The sequence below is a fragment of the Protopterus annectens genome, chromosome 1.part0 (assembly GCF_019279795.1).
Source record: "Protopterus annectens isolate FY-2018-M chromosome 1.part0, PAN1.0, whole genome shotgun sequence".
Classification (NCBI taxonomy): Eukaryota; Metazoa; Chordata; order Ceratodontiformes; family Protopteridae; genus Protopterus; species Protopterus annectens.
In genome coordinates this window covers 1991304548-1991324212 of record NC_056725.1, presented here as the reverse complement: position 1 = coordinate 1991324212, position 19665 = coordinate 1991304548, and positions in this window count along the sequence as shown.

The window sequence follows — 19665 nt, the reverse complement described above, 5'->3', positions numbered from 1 at the left end:
CAAAGACTCACTCCTACAAGAAAAGGAAACCAGTCTGGTGGACCCCTGCCATAAACAAATTATACAATAGAAGGAGGAAACTAGTACAGAAAAGAGTAAAATTCCAAGAAGGGAAGACATCCCTGATCAGTATCAACAAGAAACTACAATCCCTCATAAAATCATCCAAGGCAAGCTTTGAAAGAAAAACTGCCAAAGACTCCAAAGATAACCACAAGGCTATTTTTAGCTATGTCAAGAATCTAAGTGGCAATGCTCAGATCTGCTCAGAGTTAGTACAGAATGGCACATAATACACTGAACCGACCAATATCGCCAACATCCTGGCAGACAGATTCAATGAAAACACCCCCAAAAGGGCCAATAACCATACCAGAAGAATGTATAGCCCCTGAAATCACAGACACACAGGTTAAAACAGCCCTCTCCAAAGCCAAAAATACAGTATCAATGGGACTGGACAGTGTCCCAAGCTCCAAAGATAACCACAAGGCTATTTTTAGCTATGTCAAGAATCTAAATGGCAATGCTTAGATCTGCTCAGTCTTAGTGCAGAATGGCACAGAATACACTGAACCGACTGATATTGCCAACATCCTGGTAGACAGATTCAATGCAAACTTCACCCCCATCTCACCCCCAGAAGGGCCCATAACCATACCAGAAGAATGTAAAGCCCCTGAAATCACAGACACTCAGGTTAAAGCAGCCCTCTCCAAAGCCAAAGATACAGCATCAATGGGACCTGACAGTGTCCCAGGCTGCATCCTACATGAGTTCAAAGATGAACTAACCCCCTCACCTAAACACACTGTTCAAACTCAGCCTCTCTACAGGCTACGTATCCATAGAGTGGCACACAGTAATGGTTATTCCACTCCACAAAGGTGGAGCCATAACAGACCCCAGGAGCTATTGCCCTATAAGCCTGACTAGCTTGGTCTGTAAGGCTATGGAGTGCATCATCATGGAACTCATTAACAGAGACATTGGGGTCCTCCAAACACTGGACCCTGCCCAGTTTGGCTTTGCTAAGGGCAGATTATGCCTCCTAAACCTGGTGGACTTCTTTGAGACAGTTACCAAGGCTATAGATGAGGGAAAGGTGGCACACACAGCCTACCTTGACCTCGCAAAGGCCTCCGACACCATTCCACATTCTGGTATTATAGACAAGCTCACCAGCCTGAACATAAACCCCTACATCACAAGATGGGATGCCAACTGGCTCACGGACAGAAGCCACATGTTGAGAGTTGCGGGAGCTACGTCCAACTCTAAACCGATTACAAGTGGCGTTCTCCAGGGCTCAGTTCTAGGACCCCTCCTGTTCGGCATATACTTCTCAGAGGTACAGGCAAGCACAGGAGGACTATGGCTGACCGAGTTCGCAGATGACTGCAAATTAGGGGTTATAACTGACTCTTCGGCTGACACAGTCATCCTCCAAAAGGGTCTAACTGAGATGGATACCTGGTGTCAAAATTATGGCCTTAAGCTAAATGCCAAAAAGTGCATAGTCATCTCCTTTGGAAAAAACAAAGTACCCAAAAACTACCACATAGCTGGTAGTCCCCTAAATATGGATGATGTAATAAGGGATCTGGGGACCCAAGTAGATAGCAATCTTTCCTTTGATAATAACATTGCCAAAGTGGTTAGAAAATCCTTCTATGTGGCTCACTTAATCAAAGGGTTCACATCCAGATAAAAAGAGGTCATTGTGCCCCCCTACTCATCGCTCATCAGACCCATCATAGACTACAACACCCCATTTGGAATGTACCTTACAAGACACCTACAACAGCTGGAAAGACCACAGAAGTAGCTCGCCAAGAGGATTGCTGGCCTCAAACAGTTGCCCTATGCAATTTGACTGAAGAAACTCCAGCTGTATTCGGTTGTATTCCGCCTACTCAGAGGTGATTTTGTCTGACATACAAGGTCATGTCCAACCCAGAATTGATGGACATGCTCCACCTAAAGAAAACCATATCCCCTTGAGCCACATGCTCTAGGGATCTAAACCTCATCACAACAATAAATAGTATGTGCTGGATGAATAGATTCCTGTCCCAAAGACTTCCCATGCTTTGGAACAATATTCCAATCTACATTAGACAGAGCTCCTCACTAACAGTCTTCAAGAGAAACCTTGACGAGTGGATGGGAAACAGAAAGTTTATCCCGGGGATCACTTCAGTGGCTCTGCTGGACAGAGGCACAGGGAACTAATCTAAGGGGGCAGCGAAAGCCAACACATTCTGTCGAGGCTTATAAATGCCTTCGGGCAGATAGCCTAGTACCTACCTATGAACCTATGAACCTATGATTGTGCCTGGTGGCAGGTGGTTGACGTCAATGCTGTGGATAGTCATGGTCATGAATACAAACACATCAGGCAATGACTCAGAGACATGATCACCAAGACAAAGAAGTGCCACTGCTTTAGCACAGGAACATTGACGGCAGTTCTGCTACCAAACAATTACTCACTTAGATGGATCAGTTCCTGTCCACTGTAATGGATCCAGGCAGTTCTTCAGGGTATCCCAGTGTAGCATTCAGATAGGTGCTAAGGTGGAGGATAACAAAAGAGACTGAGATAGAGAGACACAAAGAGCGAAGAGAGAGAAAAACGGTATGGAGAATGGATAGAGATAATAAAGTGTATAGTATCTTTATTAACATGCAAAAGTATTTAATAAAGTGTATAAGACCTTTATTAATAAGCATTTTTATTTATTGTGTCACCCTCATTATAATGCTAATCATCCCTTTTTCCATCTCTATTTTGTCTATGTACATCTGGTACTGAGGTTCCATGACCACCTGCAAATACTATGACTATACATTTTTATAACATTAATGTCTAACTCAATGGCTTTTTTTAATTGCACTTGTGTCTATTATTGCTTAACTTAGGGAAATGTGGCATAACTTTCATTATTTCATATTGTATTTCTCTATTTGTTGTGTTTTATTCATTTATTCACAGGTGAGCCTGCCTCCAGCACTGTGTAACTTCTACACCTGATGTTTGGCAGTATTGGTAGCCTCTGATGATGATATTGGTGATGAATGGCACAGTCTGGGATTTTTGGATTTTGGGAGGGGTCAGTCTGACACCAAGGATGTGGCTTCCACATTCACTACCCAGAGTTTAGACTCAGGCAGTAAGCCTATGCATACCCATAACACCAAGCCATCTCTTATAGGATCAGGTTAGAGTGGTTACTCCAGTTGTAATGCTAAAAGAGTTTCCTCTAGCTCACATGAGGGTGAATTACCACACAAGGGTGTATGTGAAGGGTCTCAGAGAAGGCTTGCCTTCTACATTCTACCAGATGTTGGTGTGCCAGTAGGTGTCATGCAGTGTATGTGGAGAGCTGTCATTGACACACGAGCATGTTGAACTAAGTCTTCTACCATGCATGGCATACATTGTTCCCAAATGCCAAGGAGTAGTACTAGCACAAGTGCTGTGATTGTGTTCATGCAGACTCATGTACAGTAAAACTCAGCTTGGCCATGCCACCTCTCTCACATGCAGAGAGAAATATATAAACATCACAAATAAATGATTTCAATCTTTTACTACTGGCCCTGACAATGGATACTGGCTGATAAGCTGATTTCTCATGCATACATATTCACCTGTTTGGTGTCAGGCTTGCCATCTTGCAACCCCTTACTCTGAACAAGTGATGAAGATTGTGCCCTGCCCTTTGCACATTTTTTGTGACTTAGGGTTGCCTTATGTTGGATGCACAGAGTGGATAACTAAAGCTTCCTTACTCAGATGTTTGCTTTAATCAGATGTATTGTACTTCATTTTTTGTATTTCGTTCTCCTGCTCAGTTTAAAATGATTTGCTATGCACATTTGCTCCTCATTGTATTTGCACTATTATTCTTATTAATGCAGTCGTACTAGATATTAATTAGTGCCTGCTCAGCACCTTGAGCAAATGATGCTAAGATTACCTTGGTCATTGTTGAGGTATCTGCGTTGAGCAGCTTTAATGCATTATGCAAAGTATTGGGCAGATTAATATTTCTTTTGCATGTATCGCTCGTGAGTTTCTCCTAGCCTTCCTATACAGTTGAACCATGTTTCATGTTACTGATGTGCATTGCTTGCATATGAGTGTAATCATGTCTGTCTTTTCCTTACAGGTTGATCACTTACTTTGGTTAAAGCTGATGCTGCAAGTTATATCTTCTGGGCTGGATTCTCTCTGAAGATCACACAGTACAGGCATTACATGGGTAAGTAAAGGTTTCTAATTTTGCACACAACACTTTTACTTGTTGTATATGCTTATTCTATTAGCCTTTCACTTAGGTAATGATTGTGTGAGCCTCTTAGCTAGGGGCATAGCATATTCTGCACTCCTATGTCTGCAAGGATAATTTGCAGCTGCTGCATCTTCCTCAGAATCTTCAATTATATCTTCTGGCCTTGAAGGCAATGCCTGTGGTGGCGGAAACTGTGATCTTTGGCCCTGTTCTCCTCATTGCAGTTATTTGTTGACAATTATATTGTGCAATATGGTACAGACTGTGAGTATATTGGCTGAAGTCGCTAGGTCATAGTGCAAGGCACCACCAGATGTGTCTAGACATATGAACTATGATTTATGCAAGCCAAATGCATGCTGTATGATACTCCTAATTTGAGCATATGTATCATTGTATCCTTGCTCGGTGGGACTGTGTAGATTTTCCATGGTTATCATAACCTGCATCCCACACTAGATGACCTTGGGAGAATTCACTCCTAGCAAATCTTTCATACAGGCACTATTGTACCATATATGTGAGTGTGAAAACTGCCAGTGGTACTTGCACACATATTGTAGATTATTCATTGAGCATTACAGACCACCTGACAGTTAATAGTGTGTTATCCTTTGCTGTTGATGTACCTCCTTTCCTGTTTACCAAGTGGATATTTTATTTGATGTGTGTTCAGTCTGTAGCCCCCAGAAACTCATGAAAGTGTGCTTTGGCACAGAAACATTGCATGGTTGTAACTTTCTGTTCTGGCATACATAGACAGCAAATATGATCCCTTTTATTTGTCAGATTGCATTTAGAAATTGATATAATATTCATAAGGCTTAGTCCTGTGAAAGTCCTAATATATCCCTAGTGAATCTATGCATGTACCAAATGCATACCTTAGTTTCCACTGGGATGGGTCCTCCAAGATTTCCCCAGTGCCTCAGGTGAGGGTGACAGAGACTGCATTATTTCCTCTTAGGTATTCCCATCTGCTCTGTATTGCTCTACATTTTTTTTACAATAAAGTCAAAGATAAGTCAAATGTGGTCTGAATATTCTTCTCCCTCTAGACAAAGGTCTGGAAGCAGCAACACCTTGTATTAAACACTGTTGCATATGTAGGTTAATGATAGCCACATCAACCCCTAACATGTTTTTTTTTTTTTTCCAATAAATCTTTTATTTTATTTTCAATAAAATGAAACAATGCATACAGCCAATGTAGTAATGAACATTAAAATGAGGCGTTGAATAATAACAGAATATAATACATAATCAAACAGTTTAAATATAGATATAAGTGAGAAAGAGTGTAAAACATAAGAAAAGCATTGTCATTAATAAAACCAAACAAACTTTTATATACAATATTTACAACATGATGTAATGTAATGTACTGTGCTGCACTTCCACTACATAATTATCATTGGATCTCCATAAGTTAACAAAGACAAGGGTAAATGATGTTTTGAATGTACCCCTGAGAAATTATTCACTAAGAACTAAATCTAAAAGTTTCTTCCATAGTTTACTAAAATAGGCTCTTTTTGGACCTTTTATAATGAATTTATGTGCAGAAATATGTTTATGAGCCATTTCTTTGAATTTTCCCCAACTAAGTTTGGCGATCTAACCAATTGCTAGTGATGTATAGTTTAACAAGTGAACAAAGTATAATTAGAATGTGCAGTTGCATTTTGAAACTTTGGATGTAGGAATGTGAAGAATAGCTGTTTCCCACGAGTGTGGAGGTGTAGTAACCCATTTTTCCAGGCGTACTTTCAGAGAGCACCAGAGTTTGTAAGAATGCTTGCAATACCACATAATGTGAAGCAAGTCCGCTTTGGACATGAACAACAGGTGCACGAGGGTGGAGTGTTGGCATTAAATTTATTAAGAGTTACAGGAGTGTAATAAGCATTGTTGTTGAGCATCATTTGTGTATATAGGTGTTTTTTGAAAAGAGAGAGCTCTAGAGTAGATTTTATAGCTGATAATTTTTGATCTTCTGTAATGGAAGGTCCGATGGTATTCCAGTAGTTGGAGAAAAGACAGTTTGAATCGTAGATCATGTTAGTCAATAGCTTGTAAGAGGATGATATTGTTTTTTTAATGCTTGAGATTGCTGAGATGACTTCAATTAGTTTGTTTAGTTCCTGAGTATTGGGAGAGACGTTAAAATGTTGTGCCATAATAATTTCTCTTAGTTGTCTAAGAATAACTGTGTATTTTTTATTAGTACCCAAGATTAACCGTAACTCGGGTAGAGTTTTAGATCTATGTTTGAGAATATCCCATACCTTGAGATCTTTGATGAGTGGGAATTTAGTAAGGTCAATCATTAGATTGTTAATTTTAAGATTTGGGTTCTGATGCAACGGTTGTAGAAGGGATAGAGAATTTACCAGATTAATATCTTTAATAAGATTTTGGAAAAGCTTGATTTTATGTTTCAAAGATTGAGCTAGATTACAGTTGTTCAAAGAGGTAATAGATAGAAAGGGAATAGCCTGAGGGTTAATTTTGTTGGATATAACATGTTGATACCACATTTTAACCCAGGCTGGATAATGCATTTGTGTTTTGATGTTGAAATTTGAGATAGACCAAACTCTAATTGAGCAAATAATTTTATAGTATAAATGGAAGTTTGGTAGACTTAGCCCCCTTTTTCCTTAGGATAGGTTAATTTAAGGTAAGCAATTCTCACTGATTTAGGGAACCAAATGAAACCAGCTATTTCTTTGTTGATTTTGGAGAAAAGTTATTATAGACTAATACATCCAAAGCATTAAGTTGAAATAGAAGTCTAGGTAAGATATTCATTTTCACAATAGCTGCTTTGGACAGGAAAGCTAAATTCATATGTTTCCATCTTTGTAGATCTTGTTGTATGTTAGACCATGTTTTTAATAAATTATTTTGAAGAATAGAGGCTTGATTATGTTCAAAATAGATACCTAAATATTTAAGGCTATATGTTATTCGGAAGGAGGATTCAGGAAATAAAAGGATTTATGGAAGTTAGGGTTTATAGGAAATATATGAGATTTTTATTATTTATTTGATAATCTGATGCGAAGAGAATTTCTCTATGGCATCAAAAATTTTAGTAGGTCTGTATTGGGTGACTGAAAATATAAATTAAGATCGTCAGCAAGCTGATAGTGCAATCTGTGTTTAGTATTTTAGGTATATTGTGATAGGTATTCTGAGTAATATAAAGAAAGAAAGGCTCAATAAAAATATTAAAAGAAAAGGAGAGAGTGGGCACCCTTGCCTTGTTCCATTAGTGATCAGAATTGGCTCCGATCTCTGTTTGTTGATGTAAAGGTAGGTTTGGGAATTTGTATAAAGTGTTCTGATCATATCCAAAAATAATTAGGCACACCAAAATGGGACAATGAGGCAAACAGAAACTCCCAGTTAACTCTGTCAGCTTTGGAGGCATCTAAAGTTAAGGCGATATTGGATTTCTTCCTTTTTGGTAAATTGTATAAGGGAATCAAGGGTTAATGTATTATCCACGTGTGCCTATTGCTCATAAAACCAGCTTGATCAGGGAGATTAAAGACGGAGAACTTTTTCAATCTACATGCTAATATGGCAGCGAATATCTTAATGTCGACATTTATTAACGAGATTGGTCTGTAGTTGTGAGGATCTGCTTTATCTTGTTTATTTTTAATATTAAAATAGTTTTCGAGTTATTCCAGTGTATATCAGGAATACCCTCTTTAATAATATAGTTAAAGACTTTCAATAGTATGGAGGTGGTATGTGTGTAGAAAACTTTGAATAAGATAGTAGTAAAGCCGTCAGGGCACGGGCTTTGCCTAATTTTAAATTTTTATGATGGCCTGGACTTCTTGAATGTCGAGCAGGGCAGATAGGAGGAGACTTGGTTAGTATTAAGAGAGGGAACTTAATTGAATTAAGAAAAGACTCCATCCGAGGTTTTGATTATCACTTTTATGTCTGCTATAGATTTCTGAAAAGAGTTCAAAGAACAGGTGTATTATTTCAGAATCTGATTTGTATAATTTCCGTTGGTGATGAAGGGTGGAAATTCTAGGAGCACTATTATTATTTTTTAGTATTCTTGCTAAGGTTCTTGAGGGCATTTGTGCCCATTCAGAATATGTTGCAATGAATTTCTGTTCCTGAAAGGAATAGTTCTGTGAATAAAGTTCATATAAATCTTTGCGCGTCGCATTAATCAGTTCTATAGTTTGTGGGTCAGGGGATAATCTCTGACTTTTTTCCAGAGAAGAAAGTTTCAAGGATAAAGTATTTTCCTTTTTCATGTTTAGCTTTTTAAGAAAGGAAGCTTGGCTAATGAGAAAGCCCCTCATTTCAGCCTTGCATGCCCATTGTATGTCCGGGGGGATTTGGGACTCTGTGATATTCAAATCAAGATCTATTAACATGTTGTTAATTTTTTTAATTATATCTTTATTATTTAGTAAATTATTGTTAAGTGTCCAGTTGGCAAAAGTAAAATCAGGCGGAGTGAACCTAATTATGAGAGAGATTTTGGCATGGTCAGAGAAGCATCTAGGCTCAATATTGAAAGTATTTTTAAATTTGGATAGGAGGTCTGAAATTAAGAAAAAGTCAAGGCGTGACCATGATTTGTGACAATTAGAATAAAAGGTATAAAGATTTTCCTTAGTCGAGATATTACTAAATTTAATCGTGTCTATAAGATTAAAATCAGATATAAGCTCCTCTAACGCTATGGAAGCTTGAAGATTGTAAGAGGATGATTTGCTTGTGCGATCTAGACTGGGGTCTATAACGCATTCCAGTCCCCACCTACAATAAATAAGTGATTTGGAAATGAGTTCAGTATTTTATAAATTTCTAAAATAAAAGTCTGTTGTTGTGAACAAGGACCATACAGATTTAAAAACATAACTGGTTTGTCGGAGTTAGGTAGGGTAGATGTAAAGTAACACCATCTGCCGTTTGTGTCAGATTTATATTCATTAATAATTTCCTGGAATTGTTTCTTAATTATGATGGCCACACCTTTCGAATTTGTGCTGTCACCTGCTTATTATAGACCTAATCCATTTTCTATTTTTTACTTTTTCCCACTCAGAATTAGATAGGTGTGTTTCCTGTAGAAAACAAACGGTAGCATGAGATTTAAAGACAAGGTGTAGTAGTAATTTTCTTTTGCAAAGTTTTGTAAGCCATTTATATTCCAAGAATCAATGGACCAACTCATGGGCGTTAAAACCAAAATAGGTATAGGCACATAATATATTTAGTGTAATTAAGATAATGTGTGGGTACATTACTTTTGTGTTGGAATAGTCTACCCTTGTTTTGTTAGATAAAAGAGAGAGTGAAGAACCAATTCTGCTCTTTAAAAGCAACACAGTAAAATGTAATGGAAGATGCAGCATGATACTTCTTCTGAACTAACCCGGTGCCTACCCACCCGAACCCCTTAGCGAAGAAGCATATAAACAAACCAAAACAACATTAACAATTCTATACATATATACAAAGAAAATCTCATCCAAAAGATTATCAGACCAGAACTCACTTGATTGCACATAGAGTCTCCACTTGTAAAGAGTACACCAATTTTTGTGTAGAGTAAGCTTGACCTAAGGTATATAAATATAAATCTGTAAGCCTGGAATGTTAAAACTCTGTGTATACAACTAAGAATCTCTAGGAATACTGTACATAACATATTTGTTACTAGAATTGGCATTTCTTGTGAGAATGTAATCACAACTGTAATACAGTCAGGTTGGTATAACATTAAAATAACATTTTATAAAATTATCTAACAGTATAATGTGTTACTAGTGATGAAACCCAACTAAGAGAGGTTGTGACTGTTTAGTTAATGAGCTGCATATTATAAATACTTATAAAGCATGTTAACCGAAGATAAGGTTACAATGAACATAATCCAATAATAACAGAACTATTTATAACCTAAGAGACTAGTTATATATGTGTAACCCACCCTTCAACTATATTAACCTTTTGCTAAATTTTTACAATTCAAGTTAATATTTAAATGCTTTTAAAACTCTAATTGTAACTATCCTTAATCTAATAGAATGAACCTATAAAATACTTGTAGCAAACTACTCTCAAACTAAGTAATCTAAATGTACCCTTGAGTATTTTAAACATCACCTGTCTTAATACCATTTATGTGTTAATGTTTATTAATGTTTATAAAATCTAATATCTATAACTGTTACAGTAAAACTATTACAATAATACTCCAAAACACTAAAGGAATTTATGCAAAATCTCCCACCCCAGTGTCCTTTGTATTATGCATCCAAACATATGTTATTACAGAAAAAGAAAAAAAACGAAGAAAAACTAAGCATTAATATGCTGAAAAAATCATTTAGTTGGTTAAAGTGCAATGATCAGCTGCACTACCTACAAAAAGTCAGTTTCTGACTTCCACTATATGCGTTTAGCAGTTTGGTGTTTATTTGTTATAGTGTGTGCTTATGTCTTTAAACTGCACCATTTTGTAAATACTGGGGCAAGGGACTCTGCATGCTTAAAAAAAAACTTCAGTAGCTCTAATAGCTAGAGCTGATCGCTACACAAACGCCAAATAAATGAACTATATAAAACAAAAAACAGTGGCTTGGTAGCAAGCAGTACTTGAGATCCCATAGTTAAATACAGAAAGCATGTTTTCAGCAATATGGATAACAGGGTATTTGCCTAGCATGGCCTCTTACTTACATTAACACAGCAAGAAAGAAGAAAACAGAGTAGACGACATAGACAAAAGTAAATATTCATAGTGCAAGCTGGATGATCTGCGTGCAGAAAGACTCAACCACAGTAGATATAATCTATTGCAGCAGGTACTTTAAAAGCATCACCTGGCAGTTTACATTCCCAGGGACCTAAAAAGGAAAATATAAAATTTACATGTATTAGAGATGTGCTTGGTTTGCCTTTTCCCTTTGTGATATAATACCGTTATTGTCTGTATGATGCATTTTTATAATACTCATCTTACAGTTCGTCTCCTCTTTCTGCAAGCAACTGCCTTGGCTTTATTTTTGCTGTTTCTGGCTATCACACACGGTTCATTTTAATCCCTGCCTGGTTGACACCACCATTGCTCAAAGATACCTTAAACATCAAAAACAGTATGCAGAGTCTTTTGATTTCTTTTTATACATAAAAGCGCTGCAGGCGCGATCGATGGGGAATGGGTTCACTGGCACAGGTTGTAGAGTCACAGCAAAGGATATCCGCTGGGAACCTCACAATGAAGTAGCGTTCCTTGTTGACACGTGGATCTATCTCTAAACGGAGATAAGGCTGTTTTAAGTACATTAAACAGTCCTGGACTTGCTAAAACTTTTAAAACGCTGGAAAGCAAGTGACTGAATAGCTGAAGCCTCCGGTGAGTAAATTCAAGTTGAGAAAAGTACAACTGTAGAAGCGATCGTGCTGGAGTTATGTGAGTTCATGTTTGTACAGGAATCTTGCTGAAAACTTTTGAAATATCTCTCTTGCTTCAATTAGGGATGATATAGAGTATTTAGTATCGTTTTGGTAGAAAATCAGTGTGCTTGGATAACGATTTGAAACCTAATGTTTCTTTTGATGAGGTCAGAGCAGAACGGGCTAATTTCTGTCTGTTTTCTTTAATGGAGACAGGTAAATCTTGTGTGAAGTTTATTTTATGCTTGTTCCACATAAAGTTTCTATTCTTTTTTGCTGCATAGAGGATCTGTTGAGTGGTTTGAAAGTTAAGTAATCTTGTGTAAACTTGGCGAGGAGCTGTAGTATCTTGTCTTTTATGCAATGCACGGTGAGCTCTCTCAATTATAATAGTGTTACTGCCATCTTCTGAATGTAAAAGTGATTCAAATATTTGTTTTGTTATAGTAAGCAGGCCTTGGCTGTCATAGGTTTCAGGAGACCTCTTATTAAAATATTATTGCCTGCTCCTAGCTTCAAGATCTGTAAGTTTTGACTGTAAATCTGACAAGGAGGCTGTTTTGGCACGTAATTCTTCTGAAATAGACTGTATTTGGAACTCATTAGATTGTGTTTTTTGTTCAAGTGTGTCAACTCTGTCCACTATTTGATTAATAGATTTTCCTATAGTTGAGAGTTGTTCGAGAAGCTTTGTATAGCTGTGTGAATGGGCTGAAGGGCCTGTTTAAGTTCTTCCATGTGAAAGCCGGGATCTTCCTTGTTACTAGTGTCACTTTTGGAGGATTCAGTATTTTGTTTATTTGTTCTCTGCCTTTTTGAAAGAGCCTCCTTTTCAGGAGAGAAAATTGCTGATGCTTTAGCTTTGATTGTTTGAGTATCCATAATAATAGAGTCATTTGTTGTTTTAATCTGCCTAGCCATGAGGAGCCAGAGTTATTGCAGACAGCAGTAGGCCTTCCTGAATCACTTTGAGAAGATAAAAAGAAAGATGAAAAAAAAACCACTGTGAGAGAGCCAGAGAGGGTGAAGATCTGTCATGCGTTTTTCCACTTCCAAAGTAATGCAAGTTCCACATAGATGAAGTAGAAGCAGCTCTTTTTGAAGTAAGTATTACTTAAGAAAGAATTTTGAGGTGAGGAGCTCTGTGCTTAAGCTGTTTCCTAGTCGACCACCATTTTGGAATCAACCCCTAACATGTTTTAATAAGTGTGTTCATGACTGCATTACAAACAGTACTGGAATTAAGGCCAAAAAAGAGCATGCGTTATATGTCCTGAATTGCTTAATCAGCATGCATTTCATGTACATATCCCTTCATTAGCATATTCTGCTGCTTGACTTCGTTTTTCAGCTGTCCAAGGCATGTACAGCTACAGCTATCTAATGAATATCCAACAGCACATTAGCCGCTATGTAATATGCACTTGTGCTTAGAATTACATTTTGGGCATTCATTAAACTAGCCCATGAACGTTTGAGATCATGCAGATGAAGAGAAACACACCACTGGGGATAATTCTTGGAGAAGACTTACCTATTGAGAAGAATATATATAGTTAGATAGTATAAAACAAAAACATAATCATTATTAATCATACAGAAGTTTAGATCACATAGTTTTTTCTCTGAGATACTTTGCAGGGAGAAAATCTATTTGGTATTTACTTTTCTCCAACAGTGGCGTGATTTTGTTTTTTAAGTGCAGCTAAGCAATCAATTTGTTTTAACAAAGTTGTAGTTTATTTTACTTAAGAGGAAACAATGTCTTTTTGCAATCAGAATTTAGGAGAGCATTCAATTTGCCTGCACCTTTGTATTATAAAAGAAAGTAATTGCTCTGAAAAGAAACAGAATATTAATCCTTGATGGGTCATGAAGTATTTCATCTACCAATACACTCACATTTAGACATGTACATAAACATGGACACTCATGTACACACTTAAACACACAAGCACATACACACACATGGTCACCTGCCCCCCCCCCCCCACACACACACATACACACACACATACATAAACATTTGTACATACGTAGCCACATGCAGTTAATACACAGACTCACACACACACACACACACACAAGCATGAAAAGGAACACACATGCATGTACACACACAGACACACACATACATACAGATGAATATAAAATAATTGAAAAATAATCAGTTTGATATAGACTATATCATTACTACACTTTAAGCAAAAAACAGTGCAGTCCATGATTCCATCTTAATCAAATTAGTTTTGTACACCTTGCTGTTATATTTTTGCCTGTTTTATTTCAGTCAGAGTGACTTTATTCATTTGTTAATTAGGCAAGCTGAATGGATGACCCCTTTTCAGCAGCATCCTAGGAGCACAATATTGTAAAAGAGAATGTGTGCTAATCAATTAGCTCTATTCTCTTTAAATCATATAATCCTCTAAAGAAACAGACTATGGAATGAGCTGAAAACAATGATTTACTATTTATTTGCTTATTTGTATTTGTTCACCTTATATTTTATGACAGTGGTGTGATAAACTTACACGCTAGTAAAACAGGAATTCACTCTACAGAACATTTGGACTGTGGAAATCTTGCAACTGAGGTTAAAGCTGCTGGCTATTACTTGACACAGAGCAGAGTGAAATAATTTAGGATGTCAATTATTTACATATCAGTAGTCAAGCATTTTTTATGACAACTGCAAATAATACAGGCATCTGAAGATAATAATATCAGTTTAAATATAATGAAATAAATTCTGCAGTTAAGGGCTTTACATGTGAAGCATGAGTTAAATGAAGTGCATTTGACAAACACAAAATGTAGTTACATCAGTTGTAAAAGTGGATAGCTTAAAAGCTTTGCATGGGTAAAGTGAAAAAGAAGGCAAAATATGAGCTGCAAGGCATATTAACACTGCATGTGGATGAGGAGGTGGGGATTTAAACTGTTTTGCTACAGATGTGCAATGTTGGCAATGTGACAGCAAGATGTGAGGGTGCAAAGGGGCTGATAGCATAGATTGCAATGATGAATCATTGACATGGTTACAGAAAGATGTTGGTGTTAATTTAAATGCTGACTTTTATCTTCTGTGCTCATGTTAGGGTGTAAAACATGAAGAACAAGATGCCTGAATCACCTTATCTGTTTAAACTGCTTTTGTAAATCCCCAGCAAGAGATTTTACTGTAATAAATGGGCCCATACATTTGAGCCTTTCCGTTTCCACTGGGAAATGTAGAACTGCAATTTCTTTTTAGTACTGCAGCAACAGACAAAAGGAGACAAGATCAAATGCTCTTAAGTAAATTCTTATAAGAGGTATGTGGAGCATTTTGAAGCCATATAGTTCCTATGCAGCTTTCAGAAAGCTTTAAAGGGAATATGAAACTTACAGGCCTCTTGACATTATGTGTTTGGCATTTTCAGGAATCATATCAGTAAAGTGTACATTGTGTATATTTTAACAGATTATTTGCTGAGCAGTTATGTAAGTCATGCAACAAAATATAAAATAGTATTTACTAAAACACATTCTTGCTGCATTAATATTTAATTTTGGTGTGCTTTCTGTTGATAACTGATTAGTAGATGTCATTTTCTTTTGACTATAGAAACATTTATTTGAAATAAATTAGTACTTGCAGATGTAATCCACAAAGCACTGCTCTGAAATAAAGTCAGAAGTGATACCTTAATATGCCTTCTTTCTTTTAATGCTTCAGAAACAAAGACAGAAAAATGTGCTGCATAATTATGTAAAAGCTTGTAAATGTCTTATTTTACTTTCAGTTTCTAACAAATAGCAAACCAGCTCTCATGAAACTGTCCCCAGAGATGTGTTGTTCTGTTGCTTTCAACTTAAATGGGGGTAAAACAGCGAGCTAATACTCAATTGTATTTGTAATTAGAAATATGCGAAGGAAGCAATACATTCACTGCAGTGTAAAATACACATTCAACATCTATGGCTCATTTTTAAAGCTGCAAAAACAATTCATGTGAATTGAATTATGAAACATGGATACCTTCTTTGTTCTGTGTGCAAACATTTGCCAGTACCATTGATGATCACAGACAAACAATAGTATGGCTATCAGTCCCACTGCATTTTTGTATTAGATTAAAACAGGATATATACAAGTTACCAGCCTCAGGCTGTGGTATTGCTACTCCTACAATTCATTGTGACATCAGTATTTTGGACACTGAGAACAGCTATTGTATGCATACCAAGAAAAGTAATTAACGTTGAAAGTTATCATGAAATGGAAAGGTATCTCAGCAGTGCAGAAAAGAAAAAGGACAGGGACAGAAAGAAGGACAGTGCTTGATGTGCATTCACTAAAAGATTAAAAATAAAGGGGTCAATGAAATGAACAAAGAGCAACACTGAAAGGTAGTGAGGAACATACAGGTCAATATAGAGTCCTGACCAATGCATATCATCTACAATTTGGGCGACAGAAGACGCTTAAATAAGTATCACTTCTACAAAATGTGGAGACATCATCTAACAAAATGTTAAAGGTAATGAGGAACATATAGGTCAATATGGAGTCCTGACCAATGCATATCATCTACAATTTGGGCGACAGAAGACGCTTAAATAAGTATCACTTCTACAAAATGTGGAGACATCATCTAACAAAATGTTAAAGGTAATGAGGAACATATAGGTCAATATGGAGTCCTGACCAATGCATATCATCTACAATTTGGGCGAAAGAAGATGCTTAAATAAGTATCACTTCTACAAAATGTGGAGACAGCATCTAACAAAATGTTAGCTGGCATCATAGAGGTGCTGTCAGTGAAGGGGGCGTTCATAGATTTTTGGTAATGTTGGAATAATAAACACTAAAGGGAAAATGGCTAACAATAGGCAAGAGGATGTTGCTATACCCACGTGGCCTCAGAAAATCCCATGTTCTTTCTGCATAAGTACAACTTTATGTTTGTATGTTTCCTCTCATATGCTTATATTATGGAGCATTGTAATTTCTGGCAGCAAGAGTTTCATATCCTTTTATTTTTTTTTATATTGCTATATTATGCATGCAACCATTTTTACTATGTTGAAATCAAGTTGTTTTATTAAACATTTTCTGGCATACCTCTCAATTTCTTTTCTCAAGAATTTTGGACAAAACCAAAAACACTGAGGGGGGGGTGGCTGCAATGGCTCAAAATCTGGAACAGATTTTAAATCTTACTCTAATTCACTTACACTGTTAATAAAATAATTGATTTTGAATCAACGGTATTTTCTGAGCAGTAAGAAGTATGAAATTGTAATGTCTGGTATTATTGACTAACTGTGGTCATCAGCAATCTATCAGAAAATTAAAACAAAAATAATAAATCAATCAATCAATACATAAATAAATAAATATGAGGAACTGGAGAAAAATGTGAGGTAAAATCAGAAAAGTTTTGCAAAATTATGAACAATTAAGAGATATTCTTTTTGGTCTCATGCGCTACAAATCATTCTTGCTCTCAGTAATGTTGTTCACCAAATCTGTTGTTTTCTTTTCTCCTTTATGCCTGCTTGGTTCATAAGTTCATAAGTTTATACTAGGCTACCAACCACAAGGGTCTTTTTAAGCCTTGCCATACATCCTAAATGTATCCATTAAGTTTGGTGCCCTAGTGAATATTTTTAGGGGTATATGGTGATGACTGTACCCAAGGGTGACAGACTGGTGATTGGAGCAGATTTCGATGGGCATGTTGGTGAAGGGAACAGAGGGGATGAGAAAGTGATCGGTAGGTATGGTGTTAAGCAAAGGAATGCAAAAAGTCAGATGGTAGTGGACTTTCTGAAAAGGATGGACATGGCTGTGATGAAAACATATTTTAACAAGAGGGAGGAGCATAGGGTGACATACAAGAGTGGCGAAAGATGCACACAGGTGTATTATATCTTATGTATGGGCCAGTCTGAAGGAGATTGGAGACTGTAAAGTGGTGGCAGGGGAAAGTGTAGTTAGGCAGCATAGGATGGTGGCTTGTAGGATGACATTGGTGATCAGGAAGAGGAGGATGAGTGTGAGGGCAGCACCATGGATCAAATGGTGGAAATTGAAAAAGGGTAATTGTGAGGTGATGTTGAGGGAAGAGTTAAGACAGGTACTGGGTGGCAGTGAAGAGTTACCAAAAAGCTGGGGAACTACAGCAGACCTAGTAAGAGAGATGGCTAGAAAGGGGCTTGATGTGACATCTGGAAAGAGGAAGGAGGACAAGGAGACCAGGTGGTGGAATGAAGAAGTACAGGAGAGTATACAGAGAAAGAGGTTGGTGAAGAAGAAGTGGGATTGTTAAAGAGATGAAGAAAGTAGACAAGAGTATAAAGAAATGAGGTGCATGGCAAAGAGAGAGGTGGCAAAGGCTAAGGATAAGGCATATGAAGAGTTGTATAAAAGGATGGACACTAAGGAGGGAGAAAAGGACCTGTACCAATTGGCTAGACAGAGAGACCAAGCTAGTAAAGATGTGCAGCAGGAAAGGGTGATAAAGGATAATGAGGGAAACATACTCACAAGCGAGGAGAGTGTGTTGAGCAAATGGAAAGAGTACTTTGAGGGGTTGATGAATGAAGAGAATGAGAGGGATAGAAGGTTGGATGAAGTGCGAATAGTGAATCATGAAGTGCAGTGGATTAGCAAGGAGGAAGTAAGGATAGCTATGAAGAGGATGAAGAACAGAAAGGCTGTTGGTCCAGATGATATACCTGTAGAAGCATGGAGGTGTTTAGGTGAAATGGCAGTGGAGTTTTTAACTAGATTATTTAATGGAATCTTGGAAAGTGAGAGGATGCCTGAGGAATGGAGAAAAAGTGTTTTGGTACCGATTTGTAAGAATAAGGGTGATGTGCAGAGCTGTAGTAACTACAGTGGGATTAAAATGATCAGTCACACATGAAGTTATGGGAAAGAGTAGTGGAAGCTAGGTTAAGAAGGGAGGTGATGATTAGTGATCAGCAGTATGGTTTCATGCCAGGAAAGAGCACTACAGATGCAATGTTTGCTCTGAGAGTGTTGATGGAGAAGTACAGAGAAGGTCAGAAGGAGATGCATTGTGTCTTTGTGGATTTAAAGAAAGCATATGACAGGGTGACTAGAGAGGAGTTGTGGTATTGTATGAGGAAGTCGGGAGTGTCAGAGAAGTATGTAAGAGTGGTACAGGATATGTACGAGGGTAGTGTGACAGCAGTGAGGTCTGCGGTGGGAGTGACGGATGTGTTTAATGTGGAGGTGGGATTACATCAAGGATCAGCTCTGATCCCTTTCTTATTTGCAATGGTGATGGACAGGTTGATAGACGAGATCAGGCAGGAGTCCCCATGGACTATGATGTTTGCAGATGACATTGTGATCTGTAGTGAGCGTAGGGAACAGGTGGAGGAGACCCTGAAGAGGTGGAGATATGCTCTAGAGAGAAGAGGAATGAATGTCAGCAGGACTAAGACAGAATATATGTGTGTGAATGAGAGGGAGGATAGAGGAATGGTGAGGATGCAGGGAGTAGAGGTGGCAAAGGTGGATGAGTTTAAGTACTTGGGATCAACAGTTCAGAGTAATGGTGAGTGTGGAAGAGAGGTGAAGATGAGAGCACAGGCAGGATGGAGTGGGTGGAGAAGAGTGTCAGGAGTGATTTGTGACAGACGAGTACCAGTAAGAGTGAAAGGGAAGGTCTACAAGAGGGTAGTGAGATCAGCTATGTTATATGGGTTGGAGACAATGGCATTGACAAAAAGGCAGGAGTAAGAGCTTGACGTGGCAGAGTTGAAGATGTTAAGATTTGCACTGGGTGTGACGAGGATGGACAGGATTAGGAATAAGTATATTAGAGGGTCAGCCAAGGTTGGCAGGTTTGGAGACAAAGCCAGAGAGGCAAAATTACATTGGTTT